General features: G+C 43.1%; 1 long non-coding RNA gene across 2 annotated transcripts in view; it reads left to right on the forward strand.

Annotated features, from left to right (window-relative positions):
* LOC132342176 (uncharacterized) overlaps positions 1 to 19204 on the forward strand; it is a 54174-nt gene that overhangs the window by 32570 nt on the left and 2400 nt on the right. For both annotated transcript variants that reach the window (XR_009490440.1, XR_009490439.1), the window contains one exon: positions 5419 to 5593. This is a non-coding gene — a long non-coding RNA (uncharacterized lncRNA). The remainder of the gene's footprint in view (positions 1 to 5418; positions 5594 to 19204) is intronic.

Below are 19204 nucleotides of genomic sequence, written 5' to 3' on the forward strand. Positions count from 1 at the left end.
AGTGGATACATTCTCTTCTCTGTACCCTCACATCCCTTTGTATTGGGTTGTAAAAATCTCCTATTTCATTCTTTGAGCACTTACTCTGTGGCCTTTGCAGTGGAGATACATAAGGCGAGACTCTTCTCTACCTGGAGCTCACAATCTTCCCTGGGACATGGCAAAGGAAAAAGAGCATCGTAGTCCAGTGTGAGAGATCAGCTAAGTAAAGGACACAGTGAGAGACTGGGAGGGGAAGGCAAACCTTCCTGAGAAGGCGTGAAGGGCTTAAGAGGGGAAGAGACTCCTAATCGAGATGGAAAGGACAAAGGCAAGCCTGGATAGAGACAAAGAGAGGCAACATCAGAGCTTGAGAGTGGCTCATGTGAAGATAATAAGCTGTCTTTAAAAAAATAAAGAAATGATGGGTGTGTGTGTGTGTGTGTGTGTCTGTGCCCACAGACTATAAAATTGAAGAAAACCTAACAAGAAGCAAGATTGGTGAAGTAGATAAGCTCATGATGGGAACCATGAGTCTAGCTAAGAAGTTTGAACTTAGAGGTCAGGAGGAGCCACTATGGGCTTTTAAGCAGAGAAATGAAAAGACAAATGTGAGTTTCACTCTGCCTGATGAGAGGAGAGCAGCTGGGAGTGTGGCAGACCAGATTATGGCTCCCAGCTCTTCCCTTTCTCCCGGTGTTTATGATTATGTATCAACACCCTTTGCTATGCTATTTTGCAGTGAGGTTTCTTAACCTCAATGATATTGGCTGTTTGTATTGGGTCATTCTTTGCGGTGGGGGCTGGCCAGGGTATTGTAGGATGTTGAGCAGCATACTACCCACTTTTTGTTGTTGTTTCGTATTTCAACTGTGTCTGACTCTTTTGAGACCCCATGGACTGTAGCCCGCCAGGCTCCTCTGTCTGTAGGATTTCCCAGGCAAGAATACTGGAGTGGGTTGCCATTTCTTTCTCCAACTGTAAGGCTTTTAGCAGCATCCTACCCTCTAGTTTCCAGTAAAATCACTGCCACATCCCCCTGCCTCCATCCCACCTGTGAGAACCAAGAATATCTCAGAGTAACCCTGGAGGGGAAAACAACTCACCCTGCTCCCCTAGTTGAGTACTGCCATTCTAAAAAAGGTGGAATATACAGCTCTGGCCAACTGATCATTTGCTTGGGCTAGAGGAATGCGAGCAGTTGGTATATATGCTGTAGCCAACCAGCAGCTTTAAATGAGCTTTCATGTCTCAATGAACTCTTCTGGCATGATAAGATCATGCCCCAAGTAATCTCTTTCAGCCTGGATTCTGGAATTAAGACATCTGCAGCTGACCTGGACCAACCTGAAGCCTGGAGTCAGTCAAGTCTAACTGAGCCTAGCTGAGATCAGGTAAAACAATGCCAGCCTGAAACTCATGAGCCTGAAATAAAAGGGTGCTTTATAGGATTTCCCTGGTGGTTCAGTGGTTAAGATTCCATGCTTCCAATGCAGGGGGCACGGGACAGATCCCTGGTCGGGGAACTAAGATTCCACATGCCTTATGTTGTGGGCAAAAAATAATAATATATATGTGTGTGTTTGTGTGTGTATATATATATAATAAATTATTAAAAAATACTGACTAGTAGAATTAATAGCATTACTTATTATGCAGCTTTACTATAGCAGAACGCCTGGCTATTACAAGGAGTAAAAGCTAGATGCAGGGAGATCAGTGTAGATTTGTTTAGAGCCAGTACACTGTAAATTGCTCTTCCTGGGTAGATGGAAATGGGATGGGGGTAAGGGTGGGACCTGGGGTGGCTGGGCAGAGGTGAAAGTTTCATCATTCTCGTAGCTTCAGATTGAATGAACTAGCTCCCCACCACTAGCTCATGCAGCCACATGACCCTGGGCAAGTCACCCCATCTCTTTAGGGCCTTCTTTTTCCATCAGGAGAAGGAAGCATCTGGTCTCACTGATGCCTACAGTGGCCTCAAGCTCTGGTCTCAAGTACAGCAGTGTTAAGTTAACTAGAGGTGCCTGCCCTGCCTGACCAGACATTGCCATAGGACTGTCACCACCCGGCTGTGGTCCAGTGATTGAGAAGCTCCCCCTGCAGCTCAGTTAGGAACTGGATGTTTTGAGCTCTTGACATGAAAGAATCGAGGAGTTTTCTTGAGAACTCCCTGAGACAGTACCTATGGCTAACTCAACTGGACTCGTGTAATCCAACTCTCCCTGGACTGACCGGGAGGAGGGAGGAGATCTGACTTTTAGCCCAGGCCCTGTTCTCTCATAGTTGCATGATCCCATGCCACGACTGGAAGACCTCTTCAGGAGCTTCCAACCCTACTATTCAGCGAATCTAAGAAAGCTCTCATTTGCTTCTCCAGTGGACTCTAGGTATTTGCCATCCCTGCACCCTACTGTTTTCAATCCTTGCTGGCACTGGCCCTTCTAGCCACTCATTCCTCATTTCCTTATGGTAAGGAAAGCCACCACTTTCCTTATTTCTTCCACCATGATTTAGTCCTAGCAATCATTCCTCTCCTGGGACAATAGCAATATTGTAAATAATTACCCAACTCCCACGATTGAAACCCCTAGGTCACCCACCATGCAAAAGACTAAGTGATGTTTTGAACATGTGAACCAGAATGCGTTACTTCCTTAATTAAAATCCCATTGCATTTGTAAGAAAATGGAGATTCAGGGCCTCATCCCACCGAGCACCCCACGCTCTGCCACACCTCCATGCACTCCTTGGCACCATCCTCCTGTCGCTCCAGCCGCAATGGACTTCCTCTTGCTCAGACACAGAAAACTCTTTCCAGCCTTTGCCTGGACACATTGCTTCCAATGATACCTCCTCTGACAATTCCCAGTTGCCAGTCTGGAGAGGCCACCCTTTGATTCTCCCTCAACGCACCATTTTTGTTTCTTCCTTGTACAAAACAAACGTCACAGTGACACCTGTGTTTCGGGGTTATTTGAGTAATGTCTGTATTGGAAGCTACTTGGAGGTCATATTCCTGTAGGTCTTGTTCGTTGCTATATTCCTGACGCTTAAGGCCAACCCTAACACCAAGTAGGGACGGAGTGTTAAATGAGTGATGCGACGAATGAAGGAGTAAGAGTTGGCCACCTGTAAGACGAGGGGAACTGTGTTCCTGGCAGAGGGGAAAAGATGACCAGAGGCATGGAGGCATCAAATAATAGTTCTTCTTTCTCTAGGATCAGTTGGACTCCAGCGTTCCTTAATTGCCTTGGGATCTTAGATGACCACAGCTGGATGTGGCTGTGGAAAATGCCTCCTTTGAATTATCCAGATTCTTAGTGGGGAAATTGGCCTTCCGAGAGGGTGAATCCCCAGGCCAGCTCCAAGCCTGGCCTCCTCATCCTTGGCATAGGCTTTCCCACTGGCCTTACCACCGTGAGGAAGTAGGAAAGAAAACTTGCTAGCTGGAGGTGCCCTCTCTGGAAACTCACCCAGCAACAGAGAAGAAATAGTTTCAGAAACCAATTTTTTGTCTGCGAGAGGAAAACAATAAAGACATTAAGAGGGAAATAAACTTGAGGGTCGAGTGGCTGGCTAAGAGAAAATTAAGAAAAAACCACTGAATGATGGCAAGAAAAAAGAAAAAGGACCATGTAGGCACTTGAAAGAGTAGGTGAGGAAAGTATAAGGCAGAGTAAGACAATATGCTGTATATTCAAGAATTCCAGGGATCAACATGTACACACTGCTGTATTTAAAATAGATAACCAGCAAGGACCTACTGTATAGCACAGGGAACTCTGCTCAGTACTCTATAATAAACTAAATGGTAAAAAGAATTTGAAAAATAATAGATACGTGTATGTGTGTGTGTATATATATATATATATATATACAAACTGGGCTTCCTAGGTAACGCTAGTGACAAAGAACCCACCTGCCAATGCAGGAGATGTAAGAGACATGTGTTCGATCCCTGGGTCAGGAAGATCCCCTGGAGAAGGACCTGGCAACCCAGTCCAGTGTTCTTTCCTGGAGAATCCCGTGGACAGAGAAACCTGGTGGGCCACAGTCCATGGTGTCGCAAAGAGTCAGACACGATTGAAGCGACTTAGCACACAAATATAAAACTGAATCACTTGTACACCTGAAACTAAAATGACATTGTTACTCAACTGTGTCCAATATAAAATAAAAATTAAAAAAATGAATTCCTGTAGCTGTGGTCAAGTCAGTCTCCTCATATATCACCCATGACTCCCCATTGCTTGGAAGACAAAATGAGAGAATCGTGGTATATGAGTTAAAAGCCTGTCTGGTGGGTGCCTATCTCAACCATCCTTAATTGTAAAATAATGTTTTTGAACTACCTAATATATATATAATTGTTGTAGAGAATAAAAAATATATGGTTGTTATAGAGAAATACCAATACTGCTGAAGTAAATTTAAAAATTGTTCAACCCACTCCCTTGCCCAAAAGTAACTGCTGCTAACAGTCCAGTGAGATTCTTTACAGGAATGTCAATGTATTTACAAATATTAGGTTTTTAAAATGGTATCCAGCAGTTGCACTATTCAAATTGTTCTCTGATTTACTTTTTTACATAATAATAAATATTTAGTGATTCTTCCAACTCAGTAAACAGGGATCTAGATTATTCTTTGCAAATGGTTGAATACAGTTTTATAAAGAGGAGGTACACACGATAATTTATGTGATTCTTCTCCTTTTAATTAACAGCTAAGATGTCTTCAAAACTTCACCATTAGACTGCTGAAATGAGTATTCTTATAAAAAGAAAAGTATGCCCTTGGGTGTTCTGTCTATAGGAGATACCTATAAATGGAATTGCATATGCACTTCTAATTTTAGCAACTTCATTGACAGTGAAAAAATAAAAATTAATCATCATTGAGTACTCACTATGTGCCAGGCACAGCTCGCAGCATTTTCCACGGATTGTTATATTTAATTTCACATAACTCTAAATATAGATATAGATGAGGAAAGCAGGGTACAGAGATGAAGTAACTTGTCTGAAGTCACACAAAACTGGATGGAGTGCTGGGTGGTCTGACTTCAGAGCCCATGTTCCTAACCAGTTTTAATTTTTTGTCATTTAATGAAAATATCCATTTTCCAGCAACTTAAATAACATTGGATTTAATTAACTATATAGATACATTCACTAACAGTATAAATTTTACCTTTTTAATTTCGGTGTGCATTCCCTTGATATTTTGTGGGATTGAAAATGTTTCATATATTTATTAGCCTTTATATGTCTTGTATTAATGGTCCTTTTATATTCTGTTCCTATATTTCTATGAAAATTTTTAATGATTGGTTATAAAGAGGTCTTTATATATTCTGATTATTAGTCATTTCTTACAAATATTGTGATATTTTTCTTATTCTGCATTTTTTAATTTGCTATGTGTGTCTCATAGAAAAAGAAATGAAAAATGTATTATGATCAAGTATGTCCATCTTTGGGTCCATGGCTTCGCAGTATCAGACACAAATTAGCAACTGAACAACAACGAAAACAGCAACAAATATCAGTCTTTGTCTTATGGTGTCAAAACTTTTGAATCTTTAAATGGTCAATTTTCCCAACCTAAGGTAATAAAACTATTCCTCTATATTTATTATAATGTTTCCAAAATTTTGTTTTTAAAACATATCTTTAATACATCTTGGTATTATTTCCATGTATGGTGTGAGTCAGAGAGAGAATTTTTTCAATAGTTATTCAGCTGTCTAAACTCTGTGTCCTGAATTGTTACTCCTTTTATGTCAGATATGAAATGAAACATCATAAATTTTCAAATACCACAGTTTGCATTCTGACCTCTTTTTTCTGTTCTTTTAATTGATTTGTCTCATCTTTGGACAATGCCAGGCTTTGAGAGAAAAATTAATGTTCCTATCCCTAGAATGTAATTTTATTTCTGATACAATGAGTTGATCTTATTATATTTCACATTCAAAATACACATAGGTATTCTTACTAATGTTCTCTGAAGAGGAATTTTAGAATCGGCTTATTGAGTTCTGTTTTTAAAAATGAGATTTCAATTCTGTCTCTATTTTACAAAGGGGGACTAAGAGCAGAGCAAAGAAGGCATTTATTCAAGGTCACATGTGTGTAAACGATATGCAAATAATTCATCTGTAGGGTAGCTGATGCCCTGGCTCTGGATCGAAGTCTTACCACTTTCTGCCCACCTGAGAGGTGCAGAGTCAAGCTTCCACACTGGGGTCTTTCTCCATCACATGTGTTGGGTTTTAAATCCACAGAGGCTGACCAGAAGTCAATATTTTCATCTCTGATGATTTTGTAAAGACAGACTCTCTTTCTTCTCTTTACTGTGTTTGTCCTTTAACTTGGTATCAACAAGCCTGACAACATGGGGCACACAGACCACATACAGCCCACCTTCCATTGAGTTGTTCACTGCCCAGGAATAAGACCCTCCCCCTCGCCACACAGAAACACTTATCAGACCAATTTGGGTAGTTTTGTTCCTCAAGAAACAGCACACTCCAGCCCAGCAATGACTCCCCTCGAGAGTGACATGAGTGCCCTCCGACCAGCAGCTCAATGGGAGAACCCTTGTTCTCCTGAAGCATCTCATCAGCATGACTTAGGAGTGCAGTAATTAGTCGGACCAGGGAATCCAGTCCTATTGCCTTTACATTTTAAAAATTAAATCTTGAAATAATTTTCCAGAGGAAGCCAACAGAGACATATCCCTTTACGTTAACTACCCATTGAAACAGTCCTCAGTGGTATTAATATTTCCCCAACCTCATCCACACCAATTACAGCATTTTAACCTAGAATGAATCAAAAATTGTTCCTGTGGGAGGGAGGCAGGCTCCATGGTGGGAAAGAGAAGAGACTGGAGTGAGGAAGTCCTGAGTTCCAACTTTAGCTGCTGACTGAGTGGGGTTTGGAAAGACAGTTGAAAAGAGAAAAGCATTTCAGGAAGCGATAGTGCGAGCGTGCTCCATGTGTGCTCAGTCTGCGACCCAATGGACTGTAGCTGATCCATCAGGTTCCTCTGTCTATAGAATTTTCCAGGCAAGAACACTGGAGTGGGTTGCCATTTCCTATTCCAGGAGCTCTTCCTAACCCAGGGATCAAACCCACATCACCTGTGTCTCCTGCATTGGCCCGCAGATTCTTAAACACTGAGCCACCTGGGAAGCCCATAAAACTGTGTGGAGTGATGGAATGCAAAAGCATCTGGAGAGATGGGTGAACCGCAGGAAGGGTGGGATGTCTGGAGAACAGGGCATGGCGGGGATCTGGTGGCAGGAGGTGAGGCTGTGCTTGATGCTAAAGAGATTTTATCTGGTAGCTGGTATGGTGCCATCAAATCCCCCTATACTGGAAGGTCTGCCCTGCTCCTTACTAACAGTGAAATTGAGATAACAAGACTTCTTTTGTAGAGTTGTTTTGAGGATTGGAGATGTTGTGTATAAAGGCTGTGGCACCATGTCCAGCTCAGAGATGTGCTGCTGTAGAGAGTTGCTTTTTTTAGGAAATGAATGGTCATGGGGAGTATTTATTGTGGTGTTGAAAGATCATCTTGCTGATGTTTGGAACATTGAGGAGAAATTTGTCAGAAGGGCACCCCGATAGGAGGTGATTGTGCTTTACTGGACAAGAAAGACCGAGGGGAAGGGGGCAATGCATGGGGGGAGTGGAGAAGGAGATGAGGGACCACTCAAAAGTAATTTGGAAAGCCAAAGCTACAGGGCCTGGGGTGTGTGGTAAGTGGTGGGCAGAGGACTGGGTGGGTTTAAGAAGTAGGAAGGGTTTAAGATGATGGGCAGATTTTTGCTTGGATAAAGGTTGAGAGTGATACCCCATTGAAGATAGAGAATAATAGGCAGGGGGCAGATTTTCCATGGAAAAGATTCACTCTTAATTTAGGTTTAAGAAAAGCCAACACCAGGAAGTAAAAATACAAGTTCCCAGGTTATTTATCTGACCCTTGGTCAAAATCCAAATATACAGAGGCAGTGAATAATCATGAACGAGCAGTGGATCTTGATTTAGAAGATCAAGCATGTCATCTCTATCTAATCTTGCTGTGTAATTTTGAGGAAAAAAAAAGCTCAGCTTCTATGAGCTTCAGTTTCCTTATCTATAAAACAGAAAATGAGCATCAACCCTGCCACCTCCATCACAGTGTGATGAGACTCTCCAGAGCCACTGTCTCAAGACCTTGGTCTCATGGAAGCAACCTAGATGCCCATGAACAGATGAATGGATAAAGAAAATGTGATACATATATGCAATGGAATATTACGAAGCCGTGAAAAGGAATGAATTCGTCAGTTCCAGTGAGATGGATGATAAACTTAGAGCCTATTATACAGAGTGAATAAGTCAGAAAGAAAAAAATATATATTAATGCATATAAATGGAACCATATATATGGTTTGTGACATTGTACAGGAGGCAGGGATCAAGACTATCCCCAAAAAAGAAATGCAAAAAGGCAAAATGGTTGTCTGAGGAGGCCTTACAAAGAGCTGTGAAAAGAAGAGAAGTGAAAGACAAAGGAGAAAAGGAAAGATATACCTATTTGAATGCAGAGTTCCAAAGAAGAGCAAGGAGAGATAAGAAAGCCTTCCTTGGTGATCAATGCAAAGAAATAGAGGAAAACAACAGAATGGGAAAATCCAAGAGATTTCTTCAAGAAAATTAGAGATACAGGGAATATTTCATGCAAAGATGGGCACAATAAAGGACGGAAATGGTATGAACCTAACAGAAGCAGAAGATATTAAGAAGAGGTGGCAAGAATACACAGAAGAACTATACAAAAAGATCTTAATGACCCAGATAAACACGATGGTGTGATCACTTACCTCGAGCCAGACATCCTGGAATGCGAAGTCAAGTGGGCTTTAGGAAGCATCACTACAAACAAAGCTAGTGGAGGCAATGGAATTCCAGTTGAGCTACTTCAAATTCTAAAAGATGATGCTGTGAAAGTGTTGCACTCAATATGCCAGCAAATTTGGAAAGCTCAGCAGTGGCCACAGGACTGGAAAAGGTCAGTTTTCATTCCAATCCCAAAGAAAGGCAATGCCAAAGAATGTTCAAACTACCGCACAATTGCACTCATCTCACACTCTAGCAAAGTAATTCTCAAAATCCTCCAAGCCAGGTTTCAACAGTACATGAACTGTGAACTTCCAGATGTTCAAGCTGGATTTAGAAAAGGCAGAGGAACCAGAGATCAAATTGTCAAAATCCACTGGATCATTGAAAAAGCAAGAGTTCCAGAGAAACATCTACTTCTGATTCATTGACTCCACCAAAGCCTTTCACTGTGTGGATAACAGCAAACCGTGGAAAATTCTTAAAGAGATGGGAATACCAGACCACCTTACCTGCCTCCTGAGAAATCTGTATGCAGGTCAAGAAGCAACAGTTAGAACCAGACATGGAACAATAGACTGGTTCCAAATCGAGAAAGGAGTATGTATATTGTCACCCTGCTTATTTAACTTATATGCAAGGTATATCATGTGAAATGCTAGGCTGGATGTAGCACAAGCTGGAATCAAGATTGCTGGGAGAAATATCAATAACCTCAGATATGCAGATGACACCACCCTTATGGCAGAAAGTGAAGAACTAAAGAGCCTCTTGATGAAAGTGAAAGAGGAGAGTGAAAAAGCTGGCTTAAAACTCAACATTCAGAAAACCAAGATCATGGCATCTGGTCCCATCACTTCATGGCAAATTGATGGGAAAACAATGGAAACAGTGAGAGACTTTATTCTTTTGAACTCCAAAATCACTGCAGATGGTGACTGCAGCTGTGAAATTAAAAGACACTTGCTCCTTGGAAGAAAAGCTATAACCAACCTAGACAGCATATTAAAAAGAAGAGACATTACTTTGCTGACAAAGGTCCGTCTAGTCAAAGCTGTGATTTTTCCAGTATAGATGTGAGAGTTGGAGTATAAAGAAAGCTGAGTGCTGAAGAATTGATGCTTTTGAACTGTGGTGTTGGCAAAGACTCTTGAGAGAATCCCTTGGACAGCAAGGAGATCCAACCAGTCCATCCTAAAGGAAATAAGTCATAAATATTCATTGGAGGGATTGATGCTGCAGCTGAAGCGCCAATACTTTGGCCACCTGATGCAAAGAACTGACTCATTGGAAAAGACCCTGATGGGAAAGATCAAAGGTGGAAGAAGAAGGGGACGACAGAGGATGAGCTGGTTGGATGGCATCACCGACTCAATGGATGTGAGTTTGAGTAAACTCCAGGAGTTGATGATGGACAGGGAACCCTGCAGTCCATGGGGCTGCAAAGAGTCAGACACGACTGGGCGACTGAACTGAACTGATAGAATCTAGAAAAATGGTACTGATGAAGCTATTTGCAGGGCAGGAATAGAGATGCAGTTGTAGAGACTGGACTTGTGGACATAGTGGGAGAAAGAGAGAGTGGAACAAATTGAGAGAGTAGCATTGAAACATAAACATTACTATATATAAAACAGATAGCCAGTGGGCAGCTGTTGTATAACACAGGGAGCTCAACCTTGTGCTCTGTGATAACCTAGAGAGGTGGGATGGGGTGGGAGGTGGGATGAAGTTTCAAGAGGGAGGGGACGTATGTATACTTACAACTGATTCATGTTGATATGGCAGAAACCAACACAACATTGTAAAACAATTATCCTCCAATTAAAAAAAATAATAATAAAAAACCTTAGTCCCTAGTGCATCAGACCCACTCAAGGATGGGTCGGCCTTGTGATCTTGTGGGTCATGAATGAGCCTGTATTTTCAAGGGGCAGGTGTAGATTTCCAAATTGTCCTGCTTGCCTTCCTGGCAGGACTCGCTGAGAGACTCTAGAGCGGGGACAGTGTGCTCCCTGTGGGAACACACAGCAGTCTGGCCATCTGCCTGAGGCAGAAGGCAATGGAAACAGCATTCTGCCCTCTTCAGGGACTGGCACTGCGGGAAGAGGAGGAACAAGAAGATCTGTGCCCCTCAGTCCCGAGAGAAGGGCTGCTGAGCGTTTTCGCTGGGCTTTCCTGAAGCCAAGATGAGAAGGAATATGAGGATTTTAATAGGAAGGATGGAAGGAAATAAATATAGAAGCCTAGAAAGAAGCAAGAGAGGGAGAGTGGAAGGAAGGGGCTTCAGTCCATAACCTGACCTCCTCCTCCTCGTATTTTCAGCAGTCAGGACCCAGTACTAGTAACTGTGACTTCCAAGGCCAGTCCTGGTGCCTACACCTTAATCCAGTGCTCCTGTTTGTTCTTCATGATTCCGCCCAGGTGGCATCTCTCCAAGGGGCCATTCTTAACCGTCATGGGCAGGTTAGATGGTCCCCAGATGCTCCCACAGTACTGTCTTTCCACATACTCCCTTTTTTATATAGCAATGATCTTATTACATGCCTCACTTCCTTACATGGGCTTCCCCGGTGGCTCACCCAGTGGTAAAGAACCTGCCTGCAGTGCAGGAGCAACAGGAGACACGATTCAAAGATCGTGTCTTTGGAAGATCCCCTGGAGGAGGGCATGGCAACCCATTCCAGAATTCTTGCCTGGAGAATCCCATGGACAGAGGAGCCTGACGGGCTGTGGTCCATAGAGTCACAGAGTCAGACACGACTGAAGTGACTGAGCACGCATGCACACCGTCTTCACAAGACTATGAAATCCATGTTATTACCACCACCATCCTTCATAAACACACAAGTTGGTTGGAGCTCAGAGAAATTAAGTAACTACCCTAAGGTCACAGAGCTAGGATGTGCAGATCCAAGATTTAAACCTGCCTTACCCTGGTCTCATTCCAAATCTCTTCATTTTCCCCATTTCAAACTGTTTTCTACAACAAATAGATTGCTAAAGTGCCCCCATTGGAAACATGTTTCTCTAAAGTGAACCTCAAGCTGGACACTCAAGAGTGGTCCCAAGGGTCCTGGGGCAATGGAACATTCTGCCTTTCAAAGAGAATGATCTTATAATTCACAAGTTTGCCTTTCAATTAACCGAGGACTGTGACTCTTTATTTAATGTTATTTCTACATAATCTAATTTCGGCTGCAGGTTAATGGACCCGTGGGGAGTTATTGCTACTTCAGTTTCAAAAGCATTCAGCAGCATTCCCAGATTATTGGTCATTAATGGAATCACCCAGCTGTTTTGACTTTCTCCCAATCCTTTTTGAGGTGACCTTAGAGGAAAGGACAAAAACAGAGACCAAGGGACTCACTCTTAGGATAGTGGGACTCGCTGAACTCTTATCTACTTCTGCCAGCCCTGTGACCTGTGGATTCCAGGTCCTAGAAAACCAAGGCTCATCTCCAGACCCTACTTGTCCTAGACTATTATTAATGCAAATACACTTACTAAGCAGCTAGTATGCCCAATATACCACGCTAGTATGGTTGGACACATAGAGATGAGTCAAGTATGGTGTGAAGTAAGAATCCCACTCAGTTGGGATAATCACTAAAGCTGTAGCTTCCTATTAATGTGTGCAGGGTTCATGTACAGTTTCATCATGGTGCTTATTATTGCTTATTTATCCAAGTAATATGGATGGAAAATCCAACATGAATTAGTTCCCTTCTGATGGTAACTTCTGGTGAGTCCAACCTTGTAAGAGCTGATTGTCTCCTGAGGGATGCAGATAAATTAATAGGTAGTGACAGTTCAAGGAGATGAGTCAGCAAAGTTGGAAGCATCAGAGATTATGAGAGCATAGAGGAGTCATTCCTGTTCAGGATTGAGGAGTCAGGTAGTCTTCCCAGAGAATCTTACGGTTTCATCAAAGTTTAGACCTGAGGGTGAACAGGTTGTTGTTCAGTTGCTCGGTCGTGTCCAACTCTTTGCAACCCCATGGACTGCAGTGTGCCAGGCTTCCCTGTCCTTTATCATCTTCCAGAGTTTGCTCAAACTCATGTCCATTGAGTCAGTGACACTATCCAACCATCTTATCTGCTGTCACCTCCTCCTCCTCCTGCCGTCAATATTTCCAAGCATCAGAGTCTTTTCCAAGTGAGTTGGCTCTTTGTGCCAGGTGAACAGAAGTCAGCCCCAAGAATCAGTAAGGAGATAGAGGTGGAGAATGTTTGGTTGGAGGACCAGTATGAGAAGAAACATAGGATGAGAAAGAAAAGGTCACAGTGGGGAAATTGCAGTGGTTAATGTGCCTTAAGTAGAGTTCAGAGTAAAGACAATAGTAAAGAGGAATGGAAAAAGCCTGTGCAGAACATAGACGTTCTCAAACGTCTACGGAAGAGATTGAATTTCGTCCTGTAGATAATGAAGAGTGTGTGGAGGTTCTCATAGGCGAGTGATGTGAATAGATTTAGATTTTTGACAAATCATCCAGCTGCCCTATGCAGATCTGATTTGGGCATTGAAAAGGGGAGTTTGGAGGAACTGGACCAGACAGTGACCAGAGCTACTGAGGAAGCACTAAAGATGAAGAGAAAGGGCACCAATGTGAAGAAAAATTTGGATTAGTGTCAACAGAAGATATGAGAAGTGAGATGAGTTTCTGTAACTTCAGATATTTGACTTTCAGAGAAATACAAGCTAGAAACTTCAGCCCACCTCAAGCCCAGATTTCCACCTTTTGTGAATGACTGACATGCAAGTTAATCAGGTTTTTCCATATTATGGAATATAAGATCAAAGCCATTCTACTCAAGATTGTATGTATTTAATAACATTTGAAGAATAAAGAGTTTGGGGATCTACTAGCACAGATGGCTTTGATTGTAGTCTACGGGGGTGATTCAGGATCCAGTAGGTCATGGAAAAATGTCTCCAAATGATGACAAGGTAAATGAACATCTTTCATTTTAATGAGTGTACAAGCTTTGTTTTCATGGATTTTTAAAATTATGCTTCATTGGTGCAATATTTAATTTGCTTTAGAAATGAAAAAAAAATCTTGGTTCCTCAAAGGCATGGTGGTGATAAAGATTGGTGGCCTGTTTCATTGTACTCCACTTATAAAATGGCTTCACAATTGCACAGAAGCTACTGGAAGCAGAATATCTTAACAGATTTTTAAAAGTATGAAAAGTCTTCACTCTGGAGAAGATGATGTTTCACGTTTTCTGAAAATCACACCCCAGCTTTTGTACCACTAAGGTGTGAGCAGAAGTGGAAGGACACGTTGTCTGGAGGCCAACCGATGAGCTTTGAACACCTGTTTGCACCTAAGCCAGCTGCACAAGTTCGGGGAAATCACTCAGTCCTGGTGGTGTGCTGTCTTATCTGTGAAGTGAAGGTGGTGATGAGCGCCCACCTCACAGGGCAGCTGCAAGGTGTGAGTCAGAGCACTCTGTCTTCCTTGGTCCAATGCTGCATCGTCATCTGTAAGGTGACAAGCCTACATCCTACCAAGCCTACTTTCCAGGCTGCCATAAGCTCGAGGGACCCACCTGATCCTGGCTCCTGTTCAAATGCTGAATGTCTAGCGGGTGGGATCTTTAAGCACTCCTGTCACCTGGCTCCTACTGGCACTCCATGGAGTTGCCAGAATTCAATCAATCAAAAGGAATTTGACTTCTGTGTTGTTCACTTGTAAAATGTAAAATGCACTGTCTTTGGAAAAGGAGAAGAAAGCACTGTCAGGGTGATCTGTGGTTTGGAAAGAGGCTCTTTCTAGGTCACTTTCTGACATTGGTGTTGGGCTTCCCTGGTGACTCAGACGGTAAAGAATCTGCGCAAAATGCGGGAGATCCAGGTTTGATTTCTGGGTCAGGAAGATCCCCTGGAGAAGGAAATGGCTATACACTCCAGTATTCTTGCCTGGAGAATCCCATGGACAGAGGACCCTGGCGAGCTACAGTCCATGGGGTCACAAAGAGTCAAAGACAAGCGACTAACACTCATTTTCACACTTTACTGACATTGGTATTACCCAAACAGTAGCCTAACGAGTTCTGCCATCACACTGTCCCCCAGAGACCCCTGCACCCTAACCCTTACCCCTCGCTACTGCTCACTCCTAACCCCACCACCCCACTCTTCTACTGCCCCGATCTGGGCCATCAGGAGTGAGTTGATAAGACGAAAACAGAGGAAAGAAATCAGAGATTGACAACTTGACTTTATCTACTTGAAATATTCTCAGAGACAGGATAGGGGGATATTTAATAGCTGATTAAAAGAAGAGGTGCCTCAATAGTATCTCTGAAGACTACAGCTGTGCCCACCCCCTCCCCTGCCCTGGTTCAACTCTTCATATCTTCTCACAAGAACCCTTTCAACAGTATCCTAAGCTTTCTCTCTTTCCCCACAGTCCTGGGGTTTCCCTCCCACACAGGTCTGAATCTTCCACACCCGTCCCAAGCACTCCCCTTGTGAAGAGTATAGGCTTTGCAGACCCAGTGGCAAATCCCAACTCTGCCATGTGGCTCCTGCGGTCCTCCCCTGACAGATTTGTTGCAAAGAGCAGTAACGATGCAGCTCAGACACAGAGCAGCCATGCAAGAAATGATAGCTCATATTATTTAAAAAGGAAAGCTCCTGACTCCTCAGCCTGGCTCTGATGGCTTTCCATGCTCAGCCTCTTGACTACCTCTCAATTATCTCACTCTCCAACTCTGAACTACTGTCCAACTAGGTCAGCTGGGGGGCCCAACATGGATAAAAGGATGAACCTGAGGTTCTGAGGGACCAGAGTGGGTGGCTGCAGTGGGGCTTACCAACCATTTCATGAGCATTTCACGTGAGCATTTCTGACCAATGGATTGTGAGAAGTGTCTGGTGTCAGGGAGATGCATAATCTTCTAGTTTTCTTTCTCCATCATGACACCGTTGCTGAAATGCAACCATGAGATCCAAGAGCCCAGCTTGCTAAGTCACTGAGTGAAGGAAAACTGGCCTGGAGAGTCTCTGGGACTCTGCATGGCTAAGCACCCAATCTTTGCTGTGCTGTGCTGCTTAGATTTAGGGGCTGTTTGTTACTGTTGCATAACCTATCCTATCCTAACTAATACATAGGTGAAATATTTATTAAATAGTTATTATTCCTGACTTTACACAAGATCATTATAATAAGTGATAACAACGATACCCATGAGCACTGTTTTCATTTAGTGAACTAATGATGAAGTACTGCATCAACAGACGATTACAACACAGTATGATACGTGTGTGTGTGCTCTATTGTGTCTGACTCTTTGCAACCCTGTGGACTGTAGCCTGCCAGGCTCCTCTGTCCATGGGATTTTCTAGGCAAGAATACTGGTGTGGGTTGCCATTTCCTTCTCCAGAGGATCTTCTCAACCCAGGGATCAAACCTGAGTCTCCTGTATTGGCCAGCACATTATTTACCTGAGAAGTCCAGAGTGGTATGTACTCAAATACAGTTTGCTCTAGGATAATAGAACAAGAAAATTCAATACAGTCTGGGGTCAGGAAGACTTTCTTAAAGGAAGTAGCATCTAGTCAGAACCTAAAGAATGAATGACAGGGCATATGCTGGGTTGTTTTGAGGATTAGGTGATATGTTCATTATGAATGTCATGGTCAATAAATAATCCCATCTCTGACCTTTACTTTTCAAGTGCTTTAACCCGGATCTAGTCACTTCTTTCCAGAAAAATGTAAAAGTCTTTCCCTTTAATTATTAGCACACAAAATCCTCTTTCTACGCTGAATACCCTTTACTTGGAATGCTAGAATATCCAGACTTACTTTAATACAGTCATCCGATATTTTTTGGGCTTCAGAGATAGTACAGACGAAGCATGAGTCATTCCATCTTGTGACTTAGGGAATGTGTCATAGAGACTGAGTCATAAAATTATAAAGTCGTGGAACATTTGGATGGAAGACCAAAGGGAGAAAAAAAATAAAAGTTCTTCTTGGCATATGAATTATCTTGAAACAGATTTGTAATAGGATGCTGAAACTGAAGCCTCTAATAAGCACCATGAGATAACAGATGAAAATTCAAAGCCAGATCTCTGGGTAAGGAATTTGCAAAGAAAATGTCAGAGGACCTGTCCCAGAGATCTAGGACCCTCTTCCTCATTGAGAGTTTAAAGAGAGTTAAGGGAAACAGAAGGAAAATTGTCAAGGAGCTTTCTTTAGAGATACTGTTATATTGATGTATCCCAACTAAAGTGTGTCAAGAACTTTCAGTGGAATCATTCTAAGAGATTTGAAGTATGTTCCCTATATCTGAGGTCTGATTCCCAGACAGGAAATGCAGAGGGTAGAAGAGGGCTGGTAAGCTGCTTTGAGGGTAGGACTTCGGGAATCCTACTATGCAGGGACTCAGTGTTTCTGGAGCAAAAGATGTTGGTGTTCCCCATGAGACAGTGTGGGATTCTTTGCAGTGAGGGAAAGCCAGAACAGGAATATTTCAACTCACTGGGCTCCCCAGGGTGGATGGAATTCTATCATCAAGAGCCTGAGTTCCAGACTTCCCTAGTAGTACAATGAATAGGAATCTGCCTGCCAGTGCAGAGAACATGGGTTCAGTCCTTGGTGGGGGAAGACTCCACATGCTGCGAGGCAACTAAGCCCATGCACCACAGCTACTGAACCAAGGTGCTGCAAATACTAAAGCTCATGCGCCTCGAGCCTGTACTCTGCAAGAAGAGAAACCACCACAATGAGAAGCCCGTGCACAGCAAAACAAAAAAAAAGAGTAGCCACACTTGCTGCAACTAGAGAATGCCCAGCATAGCAACAAAGAACCAGCCCAACCAAAATATAAATTAAAAAAAAAAGAAGAGCCTGGGTTCCTAGGGTCTGAGTTGGTTCCAGCTGGATGAGGGGAGCCTCGGGGGTGGTTCTCAGTGGTAGGATTTCTGAGATCCTCAAATGCTGATACTCCTGCCAGGTCTTGGGGTGCTGGGGCAGCCGATCGTGGTGCCATCCCAAGAGGGCATTCTATTCTCTTACCTCTCCTCCCCTCCCATCCTGAGGGGTCAGAAGCTACTGAGAAGCTGTAGTTTTGGAAACTGTTAAAGCACAAGTCAGAAGAAAAACAAGTTGGTTCTGAAGTCCCCAGCTTTCCCTTCATGGGCTTCCACCCTACAAACATATGAGCTGGGATAAGCAGAAAGTTGTTCAGTCACCAAGTCGTGGATGACTCTTTATGACCCCATGGACTGCAGCACACCAGGCCTCCCTGTCCCTCACCATCTCCTGGAGTCTGCCCAAGTTCATGTGCATTGAATCAGTGGTGCCATCCAACCATCTCATCCTCTGTCACCCTCTTCTCCTTCTGCCTTCAATCTTTGCCAGCATCAGGGTCTTTTCCAATGAGTCAGCTGTTTGCATCAGGTAGCTAAAGTATTGGAGCTTCAGCTTCAGCATCAGTCCTTCCAATGAGTATTCAGGGTTGATTTCCTTTAGGACTGACTGATTTTATCTCCTTGCTGTCCCAGCAAACTCTCAGGAAGTAGGAAGACTCACTATCAAGTCTTGTTTAGATTTTTGGCTCACACCTTTGACTGGACACTTAATTTCTGAGACTTAAAATGGCTATGGAAATGCCAATTACCTGAGAGTCATCAGAAAAGTCTTGGACTTAACCTTACTTTCTTCCAAAGGCAGAAGTTGCCCCATTGGATACATTTTAAAGAAGTGGTGGGAGAACCAAGCACAAGTGCATTTTAATTGCTTCACAAGCTGTGCTTGTTCAGCCTGCATCTCATGAAGGATTTTCAAGCATCCCTTTGAAACTGCAGGGAAGAAGTAATTTTTTAAGATCCTTAAAAATTATTTAAGAATAAAAATGGCAAATGGATGCCAACTGTATAGGGCTCCTTCCCTGGTGGCTCAGTGATAAAGAATCCACCTGCCACTGCAGGAAACATGGATTTGATCCCTGATCCGGGAAGATCCCTGGAGAAGGAAATGGGAACCCACTCCAGTACTCTTGTCTGGAGATCCCCATGACAGAGAAGCCTGGCAGGCTACAGTCCATGGGATCACAAAGAGTTGGACACGACTTAGCAACTGAACAACAACAGCAGTCATTCACTCAGGATGTACAAAACGTTCCTTGTGTTTGCTTGATTTAGTATCAACTTTCATTCCTTCCTTTTAGGAACTTCAGTTTCCTTTCCTAAAGCAGCTGTCATCTCTCTCCATTGGCCAGAACCCTGCTCCCATTCCATACCCCATCTGCTTACACACACTGTTCCTGGTTTGGCTGAACAAAGGCTTAGTCTTTAGCCAAGTCA

This window comes from Bos taurus, chromosome 14 (genome assembly GCF_002263795.3).
Source record: "Bos taurus isolate L1 Dominette 01449 registration number 42190680 breed Hereford chromosome 14, ARS-UCD2.0, whole genome shotgun sequence".
In the NCBI taxonomy this organism is placed as follows: Eukaryota; Metazoa; Chordata; class Mammalia; order Artiodactyla; family Bovidae; genus Bos; species Bos taurus.